Raw genomic sequence first — 21,490 nt, 5'->3', positions numbered from 1 at the left:
TCCACGTGTAGGGTAGGTCAAAAAAGACTTTGGCTTTCCTGACCGATAGTGTAGTGAATTCAATCTCAGTGTAATGGGTAAATTCATTAAATGAAATTACAAGAGGCGCGAGACTGAATTTTCGATCGTTCGAGTTTTTGGATCGTGACAGTTGGTGGTTTCGTGCAGCCACGCTGCCACGTGGTCAGAGGTAAAGTCTAAGCACATCCTTAGTTAACCGACAGCGAATGTGTGCTCCTTCATTGCGTGAGTGTTATATGAAATGCATTCGAAATTTCTGTTGAATTTTTCTGTTATATCTCGATACTTTTTCATTCCGGGTATTTGGGTTCCTCAATTACGTATGAACAGAGTAAAGTGTTTTGCTTCTTTACAATCAGTCAGTATACTGATCTCATTGTGTAGCGTGGAATATGTATTTGCTCATCCAAATTATTTTTGTGGTTCAAGAATTGAGCAGTTTAGAGTACTTTGATGCATTGTGGTACTTGATCAAATTTATTTCGTCCTTTTATTAACTTTCCGACAAATTCTGGATCGTTTGTAGGCTTTACTATACTTCTGTAAATTTTTTCAAAGCGATGACAGGCTTTCGCTTGTATGTATTGTGCCTCTTGTGAGCATGTGTTGATCAGTCCACGTTTACCTCACATCTCTGATGAGTAGCCATTGGGTTTTGTGGAAGGTTTGATAGTAATAATGAGCTGTTTATTTCGGTGTACGAGACCTAGATTCGTTTTCGTAATGCCTGTTTCTCTTAGTTATCCCATCCACTCCACATCATTGTTTCGATTTGTATACTGACGTATTTCACTGAACTTACGTCTAAGGTAGAGGACCATGCCTATCTACCATTTTTTGAAAGTATTGTTTTGTCTGTTTAATAAATCATTCGGACCACTATTTGAAAAATACTTCACGATTTGTGTTTTTGTAGTCGCATCCCCCAATCCCACAGTATTTGTGGAGAAGCCTCATAGGTGAATTAGACGTCCTATTCTGTCTCCTTGATTAACATGTTGAATGTAAAAGATAGCTATCCGTTGCGCGTTCTTTTTAAATGATTATCAGACGCGGCAGTAAAACCTTAAGGGAAGGATGTGTACAAACTGAAGTAACTAACCTATCTATTCACTATTTGCGTTCTGGAATAGTAATATAGTTAAACAGTTAAAAACTACAAATTAAACAAGAATTGGCTATGAAACAGAGAATGCTAAGTTGCAGGCGTAAACACAAAAATTTTCTGAATTCGCTATTAATATTTTGATGGGCTCCTCCAAATTTCGTGGCCATTCTTCATAAATTGGCCAAATTAAATTTCGAGTTTGGGAAGCTCTTGATAGACAAGTATAAAAGAAATCAGGGTGTTGGTTTGGCCCAGTGTGTCCTCTTGTGAATGACAGGTGGAATACGTTTCGCCAAAGTGAATTAAATCAAGTAGATATTGTTGAAGTTAGACGACCTGTTGCGATGCCCTGTGAAACGAAGTACGCATGTAAGGCGAAGCTTTCGGTACCCAATACCGACGGTTCAAACGAATTCCACAGCAAGGAGATCGTATGACGACAGGTCGGTTGTTGCTGTCCATCGTTGCTGAGTGTTTTACTGGACCGTAACCCATCTACTCACTTTTATAATCCGCGATAGTCGACTGTCACCTGCCGTAAAAGTTTTGTTCCCCACAGCAGTTGGCTCTCGAAGTGAGGTGCTTCCGGCACACTCTTGACCCCGAGGCACGTAAGAAGCTAAGTCCCAGTACGAGCTCAGATAAAGAGTATCCCATGCGTCGGTCATCCACGATTTCGTCGCATTCGAAGGCATTGACAGCGTATCTATTTTCCATCCTGCACCTGTCTGTCACAAAGGGTTTGCGCAAGGGATGATAATATAGTCACGTGACATGCCGGACTATTTCAGTCTCTGTAATGACATGAGCTGCAGAACAACTATATTTAATTTCATTACACTGGAAGTCTGAATCGTAAAAGTCCCACACTCACAATTTTTTTTGTTTTATTAAATGCAAGATGCATTTCGCACCTTGTGGGTCCGTCATCTCTGTCATAAAAGGATGATGGACCCACAGTCAAAATGCATCGTGTATTTAATAAAACTCGAATATTTGTGACTGAACGCGTCTTCTAATTCATACTTCCAATGTATTGAATACAGACTCATTTGCAGCTGCTAAATATGGATAAAATTAAATTTAATTCCATTCCTTATGAGTTTATATTTACGTCGTGGCAGCACTGCATACTTGCAAAAGCCGAAATAAAACGAGTACTGGTTAAAAACTGAGGCTGGCTAGTGTAGATAGAGGGCACAATGATCTTAATAAGGTTACATAAATCGAAATATCTCCAACAACAGATTGTGAGGTTACGTTTTTAGTTGGGTCGCGGGGAGGAGGACGGGTCAGTGACTTGTGGGACATTTTAAGTGTTAGTTATTTCTTTACTGATTGGAAATTAGTCACAATAAATAGATTCTACGTTTATAATCCTATAAATGTGTGACCAGTGATGAGCTGGACTACTGGACAAGAAAACACCTATGAGCTTGATTTCGAAACTGACCCAATATTGAACTGGAACGACTCGGAGAAAAAAATAACGGAAACTATAATCGGTATGACCAAAAAAGGAAATGAGCTCGTTTGCTCTCTGACGTAAGCGATGTGTATTCGACAGGTCATTCTACTTAGAGTAGTTTTAATACAAGAAAGGAAGCGAAACATTTTAATAATTATATTAATTATCGTTGTGTAGGAGGCTTTGTCCTAATAAAGTGAGCATTTCATTGTTCAGCGGCGGCCGGATATTGCTAATAATTAGAGGGGAAGTTGCTTCCCTTCCGACTACACGTATCGACGTGCATGCGAGAGCCATCTGCCGCCCGAGAACTGAGCTTCCTGCAGCTAGCTCCGATACCGCCCGATTGTTATTACGATTACATTATGCGACCACGTTTACAATGAATTTCTTGTAGTTCACTCAAGCTTTTTTTCTGTCATTCGTTTTTATAGATGTGCCGTTTGCTCGAGAACTTTTAATGAGCGCCAGCTGCTAGGTAAGTGAGCGTACCCGTATGACGACTATAGGGAAACGCAAATACCACCCCACACGCTCTACCCAACTGTACTGAAGATGACTTATAATTAGATTTCTTCTGAAACCGTCTCTCTTACGACTAAGAACGAAATAAGAAAAGATAACGCGTCTACTTTTTTAGTTCAGAGTGCTTTCATAATTCGATTATGTTTTCTTTGTGCGCTGTGAAACCCGAAAAGTAAAAATAACGAACGAATGTTTGTCTCTTTGCGACGGTATTACTTGTCTACACTTCCAACCACGTATATACTTCGCGTACATGATATAGTACACGGCAGATGGTACTTCTTGCGCCATTTATCAGGGTTATTATAGTTCCGTTCACAGATATAGCGTACAACCAATGATTGCTTATATACATCAGTGCGTGATTACGTCCGTGCGTCCACGAATGAAATCTAAATAAATAAAAATAATGGGCAGTCCGTATAAAAAACACAACTCTAGCGACATTTCAGCAAACAGTTGGAGAAATGCCGGTCTAGAAACTTAAGTCCACACTTTCGGTTCCAGAGTGACGCACTAGTGATTAGACAGGAGCACAAGACACTCTGAATAACGCATAAATTTCTGTGAATTTTCGAGAGATATTTGTCATAAATAGACTCTGAATCTCGTTTAAGGCTTCACGCAAGTCCATACCACCTCCTCTGAAACTTGCCTACCCCACAATTTTCGCAACAACATTACCGGTACATCTATTCCAGTGCCAGAGGTATTAGAACAGGTTTTGCTTATAACTTTCGACTCGTTTGTTTATGGTACAGGAACCCGTACCTCAAACTGATACATTTATCCTTCTCCACCATCTTAGACAATTTGTAACATCGTAACGGAATCACGCTATGTATATTTACAGGCGCCGGCGCCTATAACTTTCACGCTCCGTAGCGTCGTTGGATGACGTTTACGGACATGCGTTCCTACTCAAAAAAATTGTGTAGTCACTACCCTCTAGAAGTCTGTGACAGGAATTTCCGATAATCCTGTATAATTACACTGAGTGGGGATTGCAGTTTTGTTTTCTGTCGCAGATTCACACGCTATTTTCTTTAAATCATTAAATCACACGCAAAAGCACGGACGATCAGACGCACATTTCTGCGATGTTACTATGGCGTGTTACGTGTAAAGCAGCAGTCTTTTTGGATTCACCACGGTCCAAGTCCCCGTCTGCTATCTAGTTCAGCTTTTCCGACGTGTTACTTAATCACGCCAGACCAGTGCTTACTTAGAGTGTTTACTTCGAAAAGATAATGGTAGGCCTCCCTCGCCATCTTTGTTAAGTATTTATGAAAGTAGTCATCCTAGATTTCACGTTAAGTAGACTGTGTAAAATCTAAAGTAAATGTTGCTCTACGATTCGGTTCGGTTTTTAATGGGGTTCTCTGTTCAACTAAGCTTACAGGAATCTTAAGCGTAACAACCCACAGCTCTGTCATAATCAAAACACTGCTCTCTCTTTCGGTTGCTTCAAAATTTCGGTGCAACATAATGATAATAATTAAACTTGTTACTAAAATTTGGTACTGTTGGGAACATAATTATTTCATATGTTCTTTACACTTATCGTTTTAATCCGATATCTTTGCCTAATTAAATACATAGAAATGATAATAGTATTAACTCCACTCCATCGTTGGTTGATTGATAGAGCAAATGGTTATCGTGATTATATTGAAAATTTCAACAGGGAGCGAATGGCTATTTACAATTTGTACAGAAACCAGATGGCAGTTATAAGAGTCGAGGGACATGAAAGGGAAGCAGTGGTTGGGAAGGGAGTGAGACAGGGTTGTAGTCTCTCCCCGATGTTATTCAATCTGTATATTGAGCAAGCAGTGACGGAAACGAAAGAAAAATTCGGAGTAGGTATTAAAATCCATGGAGAAGAAATAAAAACTTTGATGTTCGCCGATGACATTGTAATTCTGTCAGAGACAGCAAAGGACTTGGAAGAGCAGTTGAACGGAATGGATAGTGTCTTGAAAGGAGGATATAAGATGATCATCAACAAAAGCAAAACGAGGATAAAGGAATGTAGTTGAATTAAGTCGAGTGATGCTGAGGGAATTAGATTAGGAAATGAGACACTTAAAGTAGTAAAGGAGTTTTGCTGTTTGGGGAGCAAAATAACTGATGGTCGAAGTAGTGAGGATATAAAATGTAGACTGGCAATGGCAAGGAAAGCGTTTCTGAAGAAGAGAAATTTGTTAACCCCGAATATAGATTTAAGTGTCAGGAAGTCATTTCTGAAAGTATTTGTATGGAGTGTAGCCATGTATGGAAGTGAAACATGGACGATAAACAGTTTGGACAAGAAGAGAATAGAAGCTTTCGAAATGTGGTGCTACAGAAGAATGCTGAAGATTAGATGGGTAGATCACATAACTAATGAGGAAGTATTGAATAGGATTGGGGAGAAGAGGAGTTTGTGGCACAACTTGACCAGAAGAAGGGATCGGTTGGTAGGACATGTTCTGAGGCATCAAGGAATCACCAATTTAGTATTGGAGGACAGCGTGGAGGGTAAAAATTGTAGAAGGAGACCAAGAGATGAATACACTAAGCAGATTCAGAAGGATGTAGGTTGCAGTAGGTACTGGGAGATGAAGAAGCTTGCACAGGATAGAGTAGCATGGAGAGCTGCATCAAACCAGTCTCAGGACTGAAGACCACACACACACATTGAAAACACTGGTCAACACTCATTTTCTTGCCAAGGATATTTGAGTGGCTTTAGGATGGGTTAGTGGTGCTGAGGACGAATATAGCAACCATTTATGCAGTTTGGCTCTAGTTTTTGAGATAATGCATGATTTATTCAAAAAATTAGAAAAAATTGCTAATACTGAACTCGAGCGCTACAAACTACAATGAAAAAAGAAAATAATCTTTATAAATAGCTTCTATGAAAACCTGATAGGCATTTGTCCACGTATAAAACATAATTGAAAAGTTTCTCTGTAAGTATACCATTTTCCGTCCATGACGAACCGCTTCCTGCACGCTTTCCTTTTATAGGTCTCTTCAGAACAGTCACGTTGCAGATTCCAGCAATAATCTTCCATCATATGCCTGTCCCATCTTCCTTTATATCTTTCCTCTATTCCTTTCATATCTTGATGGAACCGCTCTCCTTGTTCCTCACTGAAATCACCTAGATTACGAGGAAATCGATCCAAGTGGCTGTGAAGGAAGTGCAATTTTATGCTCATGTTAGCTCCTAAGTTTTGAAAGTTAGTGAGCATGTTTTTGACCAGTTCCTCGTAATTGAGAGCTTTATGATTGCCCAAAAAACATTTTACAACAGCGACAAAACTGTTCCAGGCCGATGCTTCAGTGACAGTCATGACACTTGTAAAATTGGTATCGTTGATCAGCCTGCGAATTTGAGGACCATCAAATATTCCTGCCTTAAGTTTTTCACTACTGAGTCCAGGGAACGTATTGCAGATGTATGTGAAGCAATTACCATTTCTGTCTAAAGCTTTGGTGAATTGCTTCATTAGTCCTAACTTAATATGTAATGGTGGAAGAACAATCTTGTCCCTACTAACCAGAGGTTCATTAATGATGTTTGCTTCACCAACAGCCATATGTTCCCTTGGAGGCCATGTTTTCTGCTTCCAATGTTCGTGCTTTGCCCTACTATCCCACATGCAGATAAAACATGGGTGCTTTGTGTATCCACTTTGTTGTCCAAGCAAGAAGTTCACCATTTTCAAATCAACACAAATCAACCACTGGTGCTGCATATACTGAATTTTCTGCAGAACCATCTTGATGTTAGCATATGCTTCACAAAGTTTTGTTGAGTGGGCAATTGGAATAGATGCGTAACGATTGCCATTGTGTAGGAGAACACATTTTAAACTTCTAGTGGAACTGTCTATGAAGAGACGCCAGTCCTCTGGTCTATATTCCGGCAGCCCCAATTCAAGTAAAAGTCCAGGTATATTGCTGCAATACACTATAACCTCTTCTTGGTTGAAGTATGGAAGAAGGTTTTCTTCTCTCGTCCGGTAAGCTGTTATTTTAACACTTGGATGAAGACAGTTCTTTTCCTTAAGCCTGGATGCTAAGAGTTCTGATGCTTGCTTTGAAAGATTGAGTTCTCGTATCAAGTCACTGAGCTCCTTCTGGTCGAACTGCTGGGGTTGTGTCTCACGTCCTTCGTATTCCGAACCACTACTTGTACATTCCTCGCCGTGCACATCGTCATCTGATGATGTTAGCGTGGGTAATGTTGTGAAGGTTGGTACAGGAACATCGTTGCTGTGCACCACCGGTCTTCTTGCTGACTCCAAATCGGGATATTCCCACTTTCGTTTTTTGAACCTATTAAAACCTTTCACATTAACAATGCAAAAATAGCAATCATCTGTATGGTTCTTCTGCTCTCGCCATACCATAGGCACTCCGAAGTTTAAGCTTTTCCTTTTTCGTTTTGTCCACTGCCGTAAGCACTCCACACAGCATTTACAAACTTTATGGGGTGCCCACGCCTTGTCTTGATCTCCAAGTTTAATTCCGAAATATGCCAGATACGCTTCCTTCACAAAAGGAGTGATATTCTTCCTGTTCTTTTGAAGAACGTATTCACCACAAATGTAGCAGAACTCATCTGGATGGTTCACGTAAAGACGGCGTGAAGAACTCATGTTTTCCTAAAACAAAATTGCACAAATACTACATATTATGCAGAACTTTCTTGTATTTGCATGTCAATCACATCCAAAAAACATCATTAATTGTTTTGTGTGAAATGAATACTCACCTCTTATTTGCTACATCACGATGAAAAGGTTCTATCTCCTTGAAGCTGCACTGCACATGTGTGTGACTTTCGCCCATCGCCATTTTTCTTGTTTACACTGAACGCTACCTATCGGCTGTTGCGGGGATTACCTCGGCCAACAAATGAATGTCGAGTACCGCAGAATTCAGATCTGCACAACCCTCAATATCTTCAACACACGCACCGCACAACAGGACTGAACACATGCTGACAGTGTGATGTTTGCATGATGTAATCCTCAACCACACAGATGCACTCCCTGAGCACAATTGTTTAATAAAGATAGTACAATATCACTAATTAAAAAAACAGGTAGCAAATACATTACACCATATATGGACCTTGCAGTCGATATGATCCACATGAAACTCTCATTTCCACAAATAACCTATAAATCAAAAACCAGAGCCAATTTGGAAAAAGTACAAATATACTCGGAATGAGTATCATAACAATATCCCATTTTCGTTCAAACTTCCCTGGCAACGAAAAAAAAAAATTTATTTTGTAGAGCTGTGAAATCAAACAGTTGCAGTTGCAAAAGGGACCGTAACTGTTTTATTTTCAATATAGAAATCATATGTTATGTTAACACGACAGTGAAAGACTCAGTGTTCGCGCGACTCCCCCCGTCGGAGATTCGAGTCCTCCCTCGGGCATGGGTGTGTGTGTCTTCAGAGTTAGTTAGTTTAAGTTAGATTAAGTAGTATATAAGCATGGGAACCGATGACCTCAGCAGTTTGGTCCCATAGGCACTTACCATAAATAAGATAACAAAGACTCAGTGATCACGAGAAATATTAACTTTTATATGTTTGTTCATTTTTGCAGACAATGATCTCCATAATAGTTTGAGACACTAAAACAGTGTTTTCTTTTTGCAGCTGTTGGAAACACTATTATTTTTATATGGTTTTTGCACTTATTTGTTTCTAGAAGTTATATTTGCTTTCTTCAGTGTTTACAAAGTGCATGTGATCTAAATACGACAGGAAAAGGAGCCTTTGACTATTCTGGATATTTTTACATTTCTATTTTTTGTCATCAAAGGTATCCACAAAAACCTAAGCCATGTGCTACATCTATTTCTACATCTACATTTATACTCCGCAAGCCACCCAACTGTGTGTGGCGGAGGGCACTTTACGTGCCACTGTCATTACCTCCCTTTCCTGTTCCAGTCGCGTATGGTTCGCGGGAAGAACGACTGTATGAAAGCCTCCGTGCGCGCTCGAATCTCTCTAATTTTACATTCGTGATCTCCTCGGGAGGTATAAGTAGGGGGAAGCAATATATTCGATACCTCATCCAGAAACGCACCCTCTCGAAACCTGGCGAGCAAGCTACACCGCGATGCAGAGCGCCTCTCTTGCACAGTCTGCCACTTGAGTTTGCTAAACATCTCCGTAACGCTATCACGCTTGCCAAATAACCCTGTGACGAAACGCGCCGCTCTTCTTTGGATCTTCTCTATCTCCTCCGTCAACCCGATCTGGTACGGATCCCACACTGATGAGCAATACTCAAGTATAGGTCGAACGAGTGTTTTGTAAGTCACCTCCTTTGTTGATGGACTACATTTTCTAAGGACTCTCCCAATGAATCTCAACCTGGTACCCGCCTTACCAACAATTAATTTTATATGACCATTCCACTTCAAATCGTTCCACACGCATACTCCCAGATATTTTACATAAGTAAATGCTACCAGTGTTTGTTCCGCTATCATATAAGCATACAATAAAGGATCCTTCGTTCTATGTATTCGCAATACATTACATTTGTCTATGTTAAGGGTCAGTTGCCACTCCCTGCACCAAGTGCCTATCCGCTGGAGATCTTCCTGCATTTCGCTACAATTTTCCAATGCTGCAACTTCTCTGTATACTACAGCATCATCCGCGAAAAGCCGCATGGAACTTCCGACACTATCTACTAGGTCATTTATATATATTGTGAAAAGCAATGGTCCCATAACACTCTCCTGTGGCACGCCAGAGGTTACTTTAACGTCTGTAGACGTCTCTCCATTGATAACAACATGCTGTGTTCTGTTTGCTAAAAACTCTTCAATACAGCCACACAGCTGGTCTGATATTCCGTAGGCTCTTACTTTGTTTATCAGGCGACAGTGCGGAACTGTATCGAACGCCTTCCGGAAGTCAAGGAAAATAGCATCTACCTGGGAGCCTGTGTCTAATATTTTCTGGGTCTCATGAACAAATAAAGCGAGTTGGGTCTCACACGATCGCTGTTTCCGGAATCCATGTTGATTCCTACAGAGTAGATTCTGGGTTTCCAAAAACGACATGATACTCGAGCAAAAAACATGTTCTAAAATTCTACAACAGATCGACGTCGGAGATATAGGTCTATAGTTTTGCGCCTCTACTCACGACCCTTCTTGAAGACTGGAACTACCTGTGCTCTTTTCCAATCATTTGGAACCTTCCGTTCCTCTAGAGACTTGCGGTACACGGCTGTTAGAAGGGCGGCAAGTTCTTTCGCGTACTCTGTGTAGAATCGAATTGGTATCCCGTCAGGTCCAGTGGACTTTCCTCTGTTGAGTGATTCCAGTTGCTTTTCTATTCCTTGGACACTTATTTCGATACCAGCCATTTTTCCGTTTGTGCGAGGATTTAGAGAAGGAACTGCAGTGCGGTCTTCCTCTGTGAAACAGTTTGGAAAAAGGTGTTTAGTATTTCAGCTTTACGCGTGTCATCCTCTGTTTCAATGCCATCATCATCCCGGAGTGTCTGGATATGCTGTTTCCTGTCACTTACTGATTTAACGTAAGACCAGAACTTCCTAGGATTTTCTGTCAAGTCGGTACATAGAATTTTACTTTCGAATTCACTGAACGCTTCACGCATAGCCCTTACGTTAACTTTGACATCGTTTAGCTTCTGTTCGTCTGAGAGGTTTCGGCTGCGTTTAAACTTGGAGTGAAGCTCTCTCTGCTTTCGCAGTAGTTTCCTAACTTTGTTGTTGAACCACGGTGGGTTTTTCCCGTCGCTCACAGTTTTACTCGGCATGTACCTATCTAAAACGCATTTTACGATTGCCTTAAACTTTTTCCTTAAACACTCAACATTGCCAGTGTCGGAACAGAAATTTTCGTTTTGATCTGTTAGGTAGTCTGAAATCTGCCTTCTATTACTCTTGCTAAACAGATAAACCTTCCTCCCTTTTTTTTATATTCCTATTAACTTCCATATTCAGGGATGCTGAGACGGCCTTATGATCACTAAAGTACTGTTATGTCATCTGTTATTAGACAGTCCCGCAAGTTACCTTATAGTTGTATACATAACATATACATGCCGCAGTAATTCACATAAATCCACCTGATGATGAAGGTTTAACCCTCTGAAATAAATAGTGGAAATAAAATAAATTGGGATTAGTGACAGTAAACTTTTAGTTTCACCTGAAAATCTTCTTTCTTGCAACGCTACCAGTTCACTGCAGTAGCAGTCCTCTAACTGAAGGAACACCCTCAGGTAACTTTTTAGAACGGCTTCTATACCTTTTGCACTTAAATAAAATGCACATCCACGGGTTCTTACCGCATTTAGAGATCACTCGCTGGATATCGTTCTTCTAACAAATGCGTAAGGGATGATCAAAAAGTTTCAGTTCGAAGGCCGTATAGTCCAGAATCGGTAAGCCTATCAGGCAAAAATCGCCGTTAGCGTTGAGGCCATCATCTCACCGACGCACCACGTTGAAGATACCCGTTTGCTAAAACACCATGTCCTCCTGCGTGAAGAAGTCCGTAACTGTCTCGTCCTACAGGAATCGTCGACCGCTCAAGGCCTTTTTTAAGGGACCGAAGGCGTGATAATCACATAGGAAGAGATGAAGACTACGGACGGGTGCTCGAGTGTCTCCCACTTATGTTTGCGTAACTTCTGCGTTTCGACATTTTCGATATGGGGACGTTCGTTGCAGCAACACCCATTGGTGCAGTATTCCACAAAAATGATTTTCGACCGACGTGCTGCCCTATACACATTCTTCATTCTCCAATTGATGTCTATAGATGTTTGTCCTTCAAGAGCCAAGAAAAGAATAATAGTACGTTGGTCCTGTTTGGACGCATTTGGTAACAACGTCGCCATAGTTCACGTTCGCACGCACATCGGAAAGACACGAATGCCACATTAATCCCTTGCCTACATGTTATTGAAAATTACACACAAAAATGGAAAATAAATTATTTTTGTACTTAAACCTAAATGTTCTATGAAAGGCTATCGACTGTTGTACATACAGTGGAAAAGTCTTCTAAATCGCAACTGAATTCTTTACTCGGAACCTACACTTCTTGTTCGAAATGAGACGAAACCTGTAACTTGGAGGATAAAAAGCAGACCACGAAAGAGATATTCGGTCTACAAGACGAGTGTGGTTACTGAGGAAATACAGAAGGAATCAAAATCGGATCAACGGCAGTTCCTTCAGTAATTCCGCGACCAATTCCTTCCTCCATGCTTACGAAACAAAACTGCATAACAAGCACAGAAAGCATTTTATGCTGAAAAAAAGACCAGATTCCTTAAAATAACAGAGCAATGATGATTGTTTCAACGTTGGAGTCAAGGGATATAAAAACAATTAGACAAGCATCTAGAATTGCTCACAAGGCAATAGATGCAGTATCATGAATGAAGCAACAACAACGGATAAAAATCAACTGAGATACCTGTAATTGAATTCCGTCCACCTACAATTTTATACGACTACCGAACACCTTCTTATTAGTTTTCTGCAGTGCTAGAAATATGCCTAACACGTAATGAAATTGCTTTAAAGCAGATCAAATAATATTAGTTCTTTAATTTAACCCGGCGTATTTTCTAACAAAATAATCCACGGGTGTACTGGCTGTTGTTGTTCAAAGGGCGCAGTATTTCGGTCATCTATCCAGGCGCAATCATCAGGAGCGTCTAGTGGACCAGAGGTCGAAATATTCTGTCCTTTAATAATCGGCAGGACATCTGTAGATTACTTCATTCAAAAGACTACTCGATGACAAGTGAGGCTGATAAATTGGCGTTGGGAACACGAGTGTGGAAAAAAATTGAACAAAAATGCGTATGTGTGCAGCGAGTTGTTTGAAGTCAGAAATCACTGGCTGAAAGGCACTGCTAGAGAGAATTGGGTTTTATCTTAACACCAGTGCCGTACCTTTCTGAAAAAGTTCAGTGATCTACACTTTGGATATAACGCTACAATGCTCATTTGGAAAGTTTTTCTGTGTAGTAAATGTTACTACAAAACGGGATATACTTCTTAAGGAGATTTAAGACTTTATAGAAGAAACAGAGAAACATTTTCCTCGCCTGAAGTTAACTAGTTGGTAAAGATACTATCAATTTTTAAGAAAAGTGTGAAAAACGATCAAGTGTTATAAAAATCAATTCTAAAGTTACCAAAAACAATCGATCGTACCTAGCAAACCAAACGCGTCAGTGTTACATAGGACATCTTTAAAATTAATATGTATTTTCAACACATGTGGGCAATAATGGAATCAACCACCATAATATTATTATGGTGATGGCAGCTGCCAGGGCGAAGACTCTTTCTCACAGTGGCCGGTAGCGTTCATGTGTTCAGTAGATTAGAGAAACACACGCTAATATCCTATCTACAGGATTCATTGTCTAGTCTAGCGAAAGTAAATGGGATTTATAGCAAACAGTCAGATAATTATATTGGCTCATCACAGCTCTGTATGTCAAGGAGGCACTATTTCTTGTACTCCTGATCAAAAGGAAACAATAGAGTAAAAGAAATTAAATACACTACTGGCCATTAAAATTGCTACACCATGAAGATGACGTGCTACAGACGCAAAATTTAACCGACAGGAAGAAGATGCTGTGATATGCAAATGATTAAATTTTCAGAGAAATCACACAAGGTTGGCGCCGGCGGCGACACCTACAACGTGTTGACATGAGGAAAGTTTCCAACTGATTTCTCATACACAAACAGCAGTTGACCGGCGTTGCCTGGTGAAACGTTGTCGTTCAAAATGGTTCAAATGGTTCTGAGCACTATGGGACTGAACTTCTAAGGTCATAAGTCCCCTAGAACTTAGAACTACTTAAACCTAACTAACCTAAGGACATCACACACATCCATGCCCGAGCCAGGATTCGAACCTGCGACCGTAGCGGTTGTGCGGTTCCAGACTGTAGCGCCTTTAACCGCTTGGCCACCCCGGCCGGCGAAACGTTGTTGTGATGCCTCGTGTAAGGAGGAGAAATGCGTACCATCACATTTCCGACTTTGATAAAGGTCGGATTGTAGGCAATCGCGATTGCGGTTTATCCTATCGCGACATTGCTGCTCGCGTTGGTCGAGATCCAATGACTGTTAGCAGAAATGGAATCGGTGGGTTCGGGAGAGTAATACGGAACGCCGTGCTGCATCCCAACGGCCTCGTATCACTCACTAGCAGTCGAGATGACAGGCATCTTATCCGCATGGCTGTAACGGATCTTGCAGCCATGTCTCGATCCCTGAGTCAACAGATGGGGACATTTGCAAGACAACCACCATCCGCACGAACAGTTCGACGACGTTTGCAGCAGCACGGACTATCAGCTCGGAGACCGTGGCTGCGGTCACCCTTGACGCTGCATCACAGACAGGAGCGCCTGCGATGGTGTACTCAATGACGAACCTGGGTGCACGAATGGCAAAACGTCATTCCTTCGGATGAATCCAGGTTCTGTTTACAGCATCATGATGGTCGCTTCCGTGTTTGGCGTCATCGCGGTGAACGCACATTGGAAGCGTGTATTCGTCATCACCATACTGGCGTATCACCTGGCGTGATGGTATGGGGTGCCATTGATTACACGTGTCGGTCACCTCTTGTTCGCATTGAGGCACTTTGAACAGTGGACGTTACATTTCAGATGTGTTACGACTCGTGGCTCTACCCTTCATTCGATCCTTGCGAAATCCTACATTTCAGCAAGATAATGCACGACCGCATGTTGCAGGTCCTGTACGGGCCTTTCTGGATACACAAAATGTTCGACTGCTGCCCTGGCCAGCACATTCTCCAGATCTCTCACCAATTGAAAACGTCTGGTCAATGGTGGCTGAGCAACTGGCTCGTCACAATATGCCAGTCACTACTCTGTACCTGTACACGCCATCCAAGCTCTGTTTGACTCAATGCCAAGGCGTATCAAGGCCGTTTTTACGGCCAGAGGTGGTTGTTCTGGGTATTGATTTCTCAGGATCTATGCACCCAAACTGCGTGAAAATGTAATCACATGTCAGTTCTAGTGTAATATATTTGTCCAATGAATACCCGTTTATCATCTGCATTTCTTCTTGGTGTAGCAATTTTAATGGCCAGTAGTGTAGTCACCAATTCACATGTGTGCTCGTGCTCTTCAGGTACGCATTTTAGAACCCATGTTTACCAGAAATGTTTTCCTATTTTGGTCCATACTACCACCTCTGAAAGTTATGTATCTCACATTCTTAACAGCAACAGTACCGGTGCCTGTATTCCACTGTCAGAGGTATCACCACGGTTTCCGCTTGTAACTTTCGACTCGTCCGTTTCCGAACCAGGGATCCTTACCTCAAATTGATACATCTCTATCATCCTTGAAAGGTTGTAACATCGTAACGGAATCACCCTGTTTATGCATACATCTACAGGCGCCAGCGCCTATAACTCAGACGCTCTGCAACGTCGTTGGATGACGTTTCAGGACATGGGTTCCTATTCAAACTATTGTGTACTCACCGCCCTGTAGAAGTCCTAGAAGTTTCTAACGGGAATTTCCGAACACGCTGTATACACGAAGCCAGTCGTAAAATTTGATTTTAGAAATGAAAGAAGATTACGGTTTAACGTCACGTTTATGACGAAGTCATTAACGACTGAGCGCAAGTTCAGATGAGGAAAGGATATAGCAGGAAATCACGAAGTTCTTTTAGAGGAAGTACCCTGCCCCCGCCTTAAGCGACTTACGGAAACCACTGAAAACCTCAATCTCGATTCGCGGATGGGGTTTTCATCGGAGTGTGAGACATTTGGCTTACCATTGCGGCACCTCGCTCTGTTAATTACATTCGGATGGCGACTTTACTCCTCTGTCAAATATTTGTAGACGACGTAACAGTTCGGTTGCGTACGTATTTGCGTGAATATGAAGATTCGCGAATTGGACGAGGAAGAAGACGTACAGCCGGCTTGGCTATGGCGACGTGAGAGGCACATGCACCGCGAAATACGTGTAACAACTGTGAAACCCAATACTGGCCATTAAGCAGCGCGGAGCGGAGCGGCGCAGCCGGCTCGGGCACCTGTTGCAGCGGATTATGTGCCGACGGTACCTTTTTTTGCTGCGGCGCGCATCTCTTTCCAACTTAGGGGCAGTCGTGTAGCGGCATCTCTCTCGTTGAGCAAATAATGGTTATTCCAGCGCAGCCGAAGGCACGCAAAGTGGTGACGGGCCCCTGAGCTGATGATAATAATTTGTGCGTGGCCCGGCCGTCTGTTTACTCCGGCTCACCACGCATGCCCGGACCGGTTGGAACAGCCGTCCCAATTCGCACAGCTCGCTCGTTTCGCCTCCGTGTTGTTTCTCCAGTTTCTTGTCAGCCATCCACTGAGCAAATGGTTCGCTGCGTGCTTTCGTCACACGACCCGAGAACGTAGCTACAGACGCAATTTGTCTTCGGCTCTACAAACCAAACGTCTGAATGCATCGAGCCTCCGAAATGTAATATATAGCTACATTTATACATATATTCCTCAAACTACTACACGACGAGTGACAGAGGATGCTTCGTTGCAATATTGGCGATTTTCTGCGCTATATCATTCGTGTATTCAGCAGGGAAGAATGACTGTCTGCCTCTGTACGAGACCCAATCTCTCTTGTGTTTTTCTCGTGGTAATCTTCCTCGAATACAGCTTGTGCAAATTTACTGAACAGCGTTTCGTAAGAACAACGTTGCCTTTTCTCCAAAGTTGGCCATTTAAATTTCCCAAGTATCTCTGTTACACTTCCGTAAGGGCTATCTATACTCACCTGTTACGATCCTTATAGTAGGTCTCTGAATTCGTTCGATGTCTGTTCTTATGTTCAGATTTACATGTACAATCTTTTCACGCTCAAAGTACTCCCCTCCCAATTATCCCAAAGGCGTTTGCTTTGCCACATAAAGAACGGTATTCATGTGGACGTATTCGTAGCATTATGTGCCACATAAATGTGGGACACTTCTTTCGGAGTATCGTTCAGTTCGAGTGGTAATTTTAATTAAAAATAATCAGTGATGTCCAAATGTCATCCTTTCAGTACCCGAATTAATTTTAATTTTTAAATTAAGAAAAAAAACTCTTGGAGTGATGCCTGGAGATTATGAAACGAGAGAACCTCTGCTGCCAGTAGTTTTGCAGTTAAACCCTAATATGTGAATGTGTGCGACACCACTTGATATCACCTCCGCAGTCTCTGGCCATAGTAAACTGACAGACGACCACCACATCTGAGTCGGGATAAGCGTTTGCGATATTGTATTCAACACACTACAACATTTTCTCAGCTTGCTTCAAAAGTACAAACGTTTCCGTAAACATAATGCCTCCATTATGCAAAATTTTACGTCACGAACACTGTGCTTCTTTCCCTTCACATGACGCTAGCCCGAAAAACAAACCTTATTTCGGCTGTGTGAAATAATGTGGTTACTCGAGTGATTATGACATGTGTAGGGGTTTCCCAGTGAAACTTCTGCAGCGTAGTCGAAACAAACTTGACAACTTGTGGGCTGACCTAGTTAACAGTTATGAGGATTACTTTTGAAATGATAAACCATTTACTTTCATTTCTACATGTGCCCCGTTTTCATTTGATTGCCACTTATAGAATGAATAGCAACAACAAATGCGAATGATGGTTAGCGGTTAGTAACCCATCAACAGTGAAGTCACTAGAGACCGATCCCAAGGCTCCACAAGGAAATACGCCATTTCTCTTTTAAGGGAAACTCCCAGAAATTAGCTTTAAGCTGTTGAAGGAAACCACGCATAAACTCAGTATGGATAGCCAGACAAGGTCGTCCATGCCAATGCGAGTATAAAGTCTCACCAGTGCACCACCTCACAACAACAGGCCCACAAAGAAACGTCTCATTTCCGCTTTTTCGAAGACGAACTGACTCAAATGACTCACAGGAATCATAAAGACAAGTAAATTGAAATACCTGGAGAAATCATTCAAGATGTAACAAAATTCCTAAGAGTCACAAATTTGCTGTGAAGCCTCTTTGACGAGCTACAGGATGGACAGAAGAACGATACTTCCTCAAGGAAGAGACATACATCTAGGTTCGAAGATATCTGTCGCTCTGAAATGAGTGAATCGACGTATGGTTCGTTCGTTCTATCTACTGTTATTTGAACAGGCCAGCCGATCGTGACAGACTAGTTCATCGTCCCATATTTTTAAAAACATCGACTACCACAATCGATTAAAAAATGTGAAAACCTTCTACGGGCACTTTCAAGGTACTATGAGTAGCTCCTCACGACGAGAAAGACGCTAACTATAAAAAAAAACATGTTTGTCGTTATTGCTGAGGGTATACGCTGCGACTATAGCACTCTCTGGGTCATGTAGATGAGGCAGCGTAGTTCAATTTTCAAACCCGTGTTCGGCACGAGCAGAGCTGAATTCTCAATGTGATCATACGACCGCCAGTTTTCCCACGGCTTGGCTTAATCACCCTAGTCCGGCTCGTTAGCTAAGTCACGAGCGACTCATCCACAAAGGCCAATCCAGACTGAATCGTCCGAGATGGCCCCACACCGATACGACATCGTAATGTCAAACAAAAATGAGCTAAATATTTCAGCATTGTGGGACGACGAAATGCGATTGTTTCTTAATAAGAAACTCGAGCATGACTGTAAGATGACGCAGGGATGTAGTTACCGAAAGCCATCACGTTGCTGCAAAGCCAGGAACGGCACAGAATCTGGCGCCGGCGATTTGATGTCATTACTGTAATGCCGGCTGTTATTTACATTCGTTCGTGTTCCGAAACAGCCCTGGCCCGGGCTGCTGGTAAATAATACGTTGCTGCCTAAATGGCGGTCTCGTTAACACAAGTTAAGTGGCCGCCACGGCATTTATGTAAAGCTCCCTCCACCGGATCCTAAAACTCATCCTAACCACAAATTTCCTCTGATTTCACATGCTCCCATCTTCTTCAAAAGTTCCGATTTCGGAAATGCGTGCATTTCTTACTCATGAGCGTTTTAGTTTGTGTTAAGTGTAACGGCATAGTAACCAATTTCTTTATATAGGGGATATCAGAATATGTCACAGAGAATTCCATATTGAATGACAGGCGCACTTGACGACTTCTTTCATTCCTCAGGATAGCAAACGTGCGGTCAGCATTCTGAAATTCGAATTAACTGATTTCTTCTACGAAACCACTGTTGACTCTTTTAAAACGTTAGGGTCGTCCATCTGCTCTGCGATAGAAAGCGGAGAATTACATTCCTGGTAAAAGAAAGTGAAGCACCCGAAGAAGAAGTGGCAACGAAATGAGACTGAGAGGGTGTGTGATGTTATTTTAGTGATTACTAAATCGAATCAGATTTACAGAATTTGACAGCATCGGCCCACTTATCAGTACGTTGTTGTGCCCTCTCTGGCCCACATGTATGCAGTGACTCGATTCTAAGGCACGTCATAAAGCCGTTGCATTCTCTCTGAGGCAAGCTGGCCAACGGTCGTAACTGCTCGCCGATATCACGGCACTAGGATAGAGCTGACGTCCAAGCTGATGCCACCCATGTCCTATCGTGGACAAATATTGGGACCTTGCTAACCACGGGAGCACCAAGGCATCACACAGAAAATTCATAGATATACGTTACCTGTGTGGACGAGTGTTGTCCTGTTGAAAAATAGCGCCACGATACAGTCGTATGAGTGGTAACACGTGACGGTGCACGGTGTTCTTGACGTACCGTTGTGGTGTTAGGGTTTCCTCAGTCACTACCAGCCGTGACCTGAAGTCATATCCAATGGTTCCCCACACCATGACGCCAGTAGTAACACCACTGTGCCTCTCCAAACCATCAAACTAGTGGAAAAAAGGTACTCTCCCCATGTGCCGCCATACTGGCTGACGATGGTCATGTGGGATGGTGTAGATCCGCAATTTATCACTGAATTCAGTGCGAAGCCATTCATCAGCAGTTCATGCTTCCCAGTCTCGCCACCACTCCAGTCGCAGCCGTTTGTGTTGTGGTGTTAACGGCAGCCCACACATCGGACGGCAATTCCCTAGCCAGACAGCCGCTATTCTCCAATGAATGGTGTAGAATCACATAGGATGTTGCAGAGAGTTGTTCTCGGATGACAGGCGCAGATATGAGAGGGTTACGATGTGGTTGATGCACAATGCAGTGACCCTCCCTTGTAGTGGTCAGACGTAGTCGGCCGGAACCTAGACAAGTGTGCCTGCCCTCAAGTTCCCATTCAGTCCAACATCAGATCACTGCCGTATATGAATGCCACTCAAATCTCTATGTTACACGATTCTACCATCCGGCCAGATGAAAGCCCATAATGAGTCTCCTTTGAAACTCTGTCAGTTGCTGATAGCGCTCTCTCATATGAATACGCGGCATTTCTGCGTCCTACACTGATCACCCAACATCTGACGCTGTTCCAGCCCTTATATACCCAAACAAGCGTGGTAACAGCACTGATAACGAACAACACAAATGCACTCTGACGGCCGTTCCACCTGTTACAGAGAAATGCAACTCTAGTCAGTTAGTCCGCAGCTCGTGGTCTCGCGGTCGCGTTCTCGCTTGCCCAGCACGAGGTCCCGCGTTCGATTCCCGGCGGGGTCAGAGATTTTCACCTGCCTCGAGATGACTGGGTGTTTGTGTTGTCCCCATCATTTCACCATCATTCATGAAAGTGGCGAGATTGGACTGAGCAAAGGTTGGGAATTTGTACGGGCGCTGATAACCGCGCAGTTGAGCGCCCCACAAACCAAACATCATCATCAGTCAGTTACATTTCCAAAGGAATTACGGACATTGGCTGCGAGTGGGCATATACTCGTATTTATATGAGTGTGGAAAGTTGAAAATTTGTGTTGGACCAGGATTCGAACCTGGGTCTCCTACTTACTAGGCAGATGCTCTGACCACTAAGCCATCCAGACAAAGTGGCCACCGCAACTGCATGGACTACCCTTGCACGCCTCCCGTCAAACAAAAATTCTCAGCTTATCCAAACACAACTAATGTAGTTCCCCTTGCCCATTACCTCATTACCCGCGGCATTTCTACGATTCCCGTAAGGCTTCCGGTCTGGCGTGCATCCGCACTGAAGAGATCATTGACAATCTTCGCTTTAATTATATATATGTGTTGTCTGTTTTTCGTGCATGTCCGAAAGAGCATATACCATTTTGATTCACCAGCAACTATGAATTAAGACATAAGGAATCACAGACATTGGCTGCGAGTGGGCATTTATTT

At 42.5% G+C, this 21,490-nt stretch overlaps 1 non-coding gene across 1 annotated transcript; it reads right to left on the bottom strand.

The window, feature by feature from the left end:
• Positions 1-21,099: 21,099 nt before the first annotated feature.
• Trnat-agu lies at positions 21,100-21,172 on the bottom strand. Its single transcript has one exon. It is a non-coding gene; the product is annotated as a tRNA-Thr (tRNA).
• Between the last annotated feature and the right edge of the window lie 318 nt (positions 21,173-21,490).

The sequence above is a fragment of the Schistocerca piceifrons genome, chromosome X (genome assembly GCF_021461385.2).
Source record: "Schistocerca piceifrons isolate TAMUIC-IGC-003096 chromosome X, iqSchPice1.1, whole genome shotgun sequence".
NCBI lineage: Eukaryota > Metazoa > Arthropoda > Insecta > Orthoptera > Acrididae > Schistocerca > Schistocerca piceifrons.
This window is presented reverse-complemented; position numbering and strand designations above follow the sequence as displayed.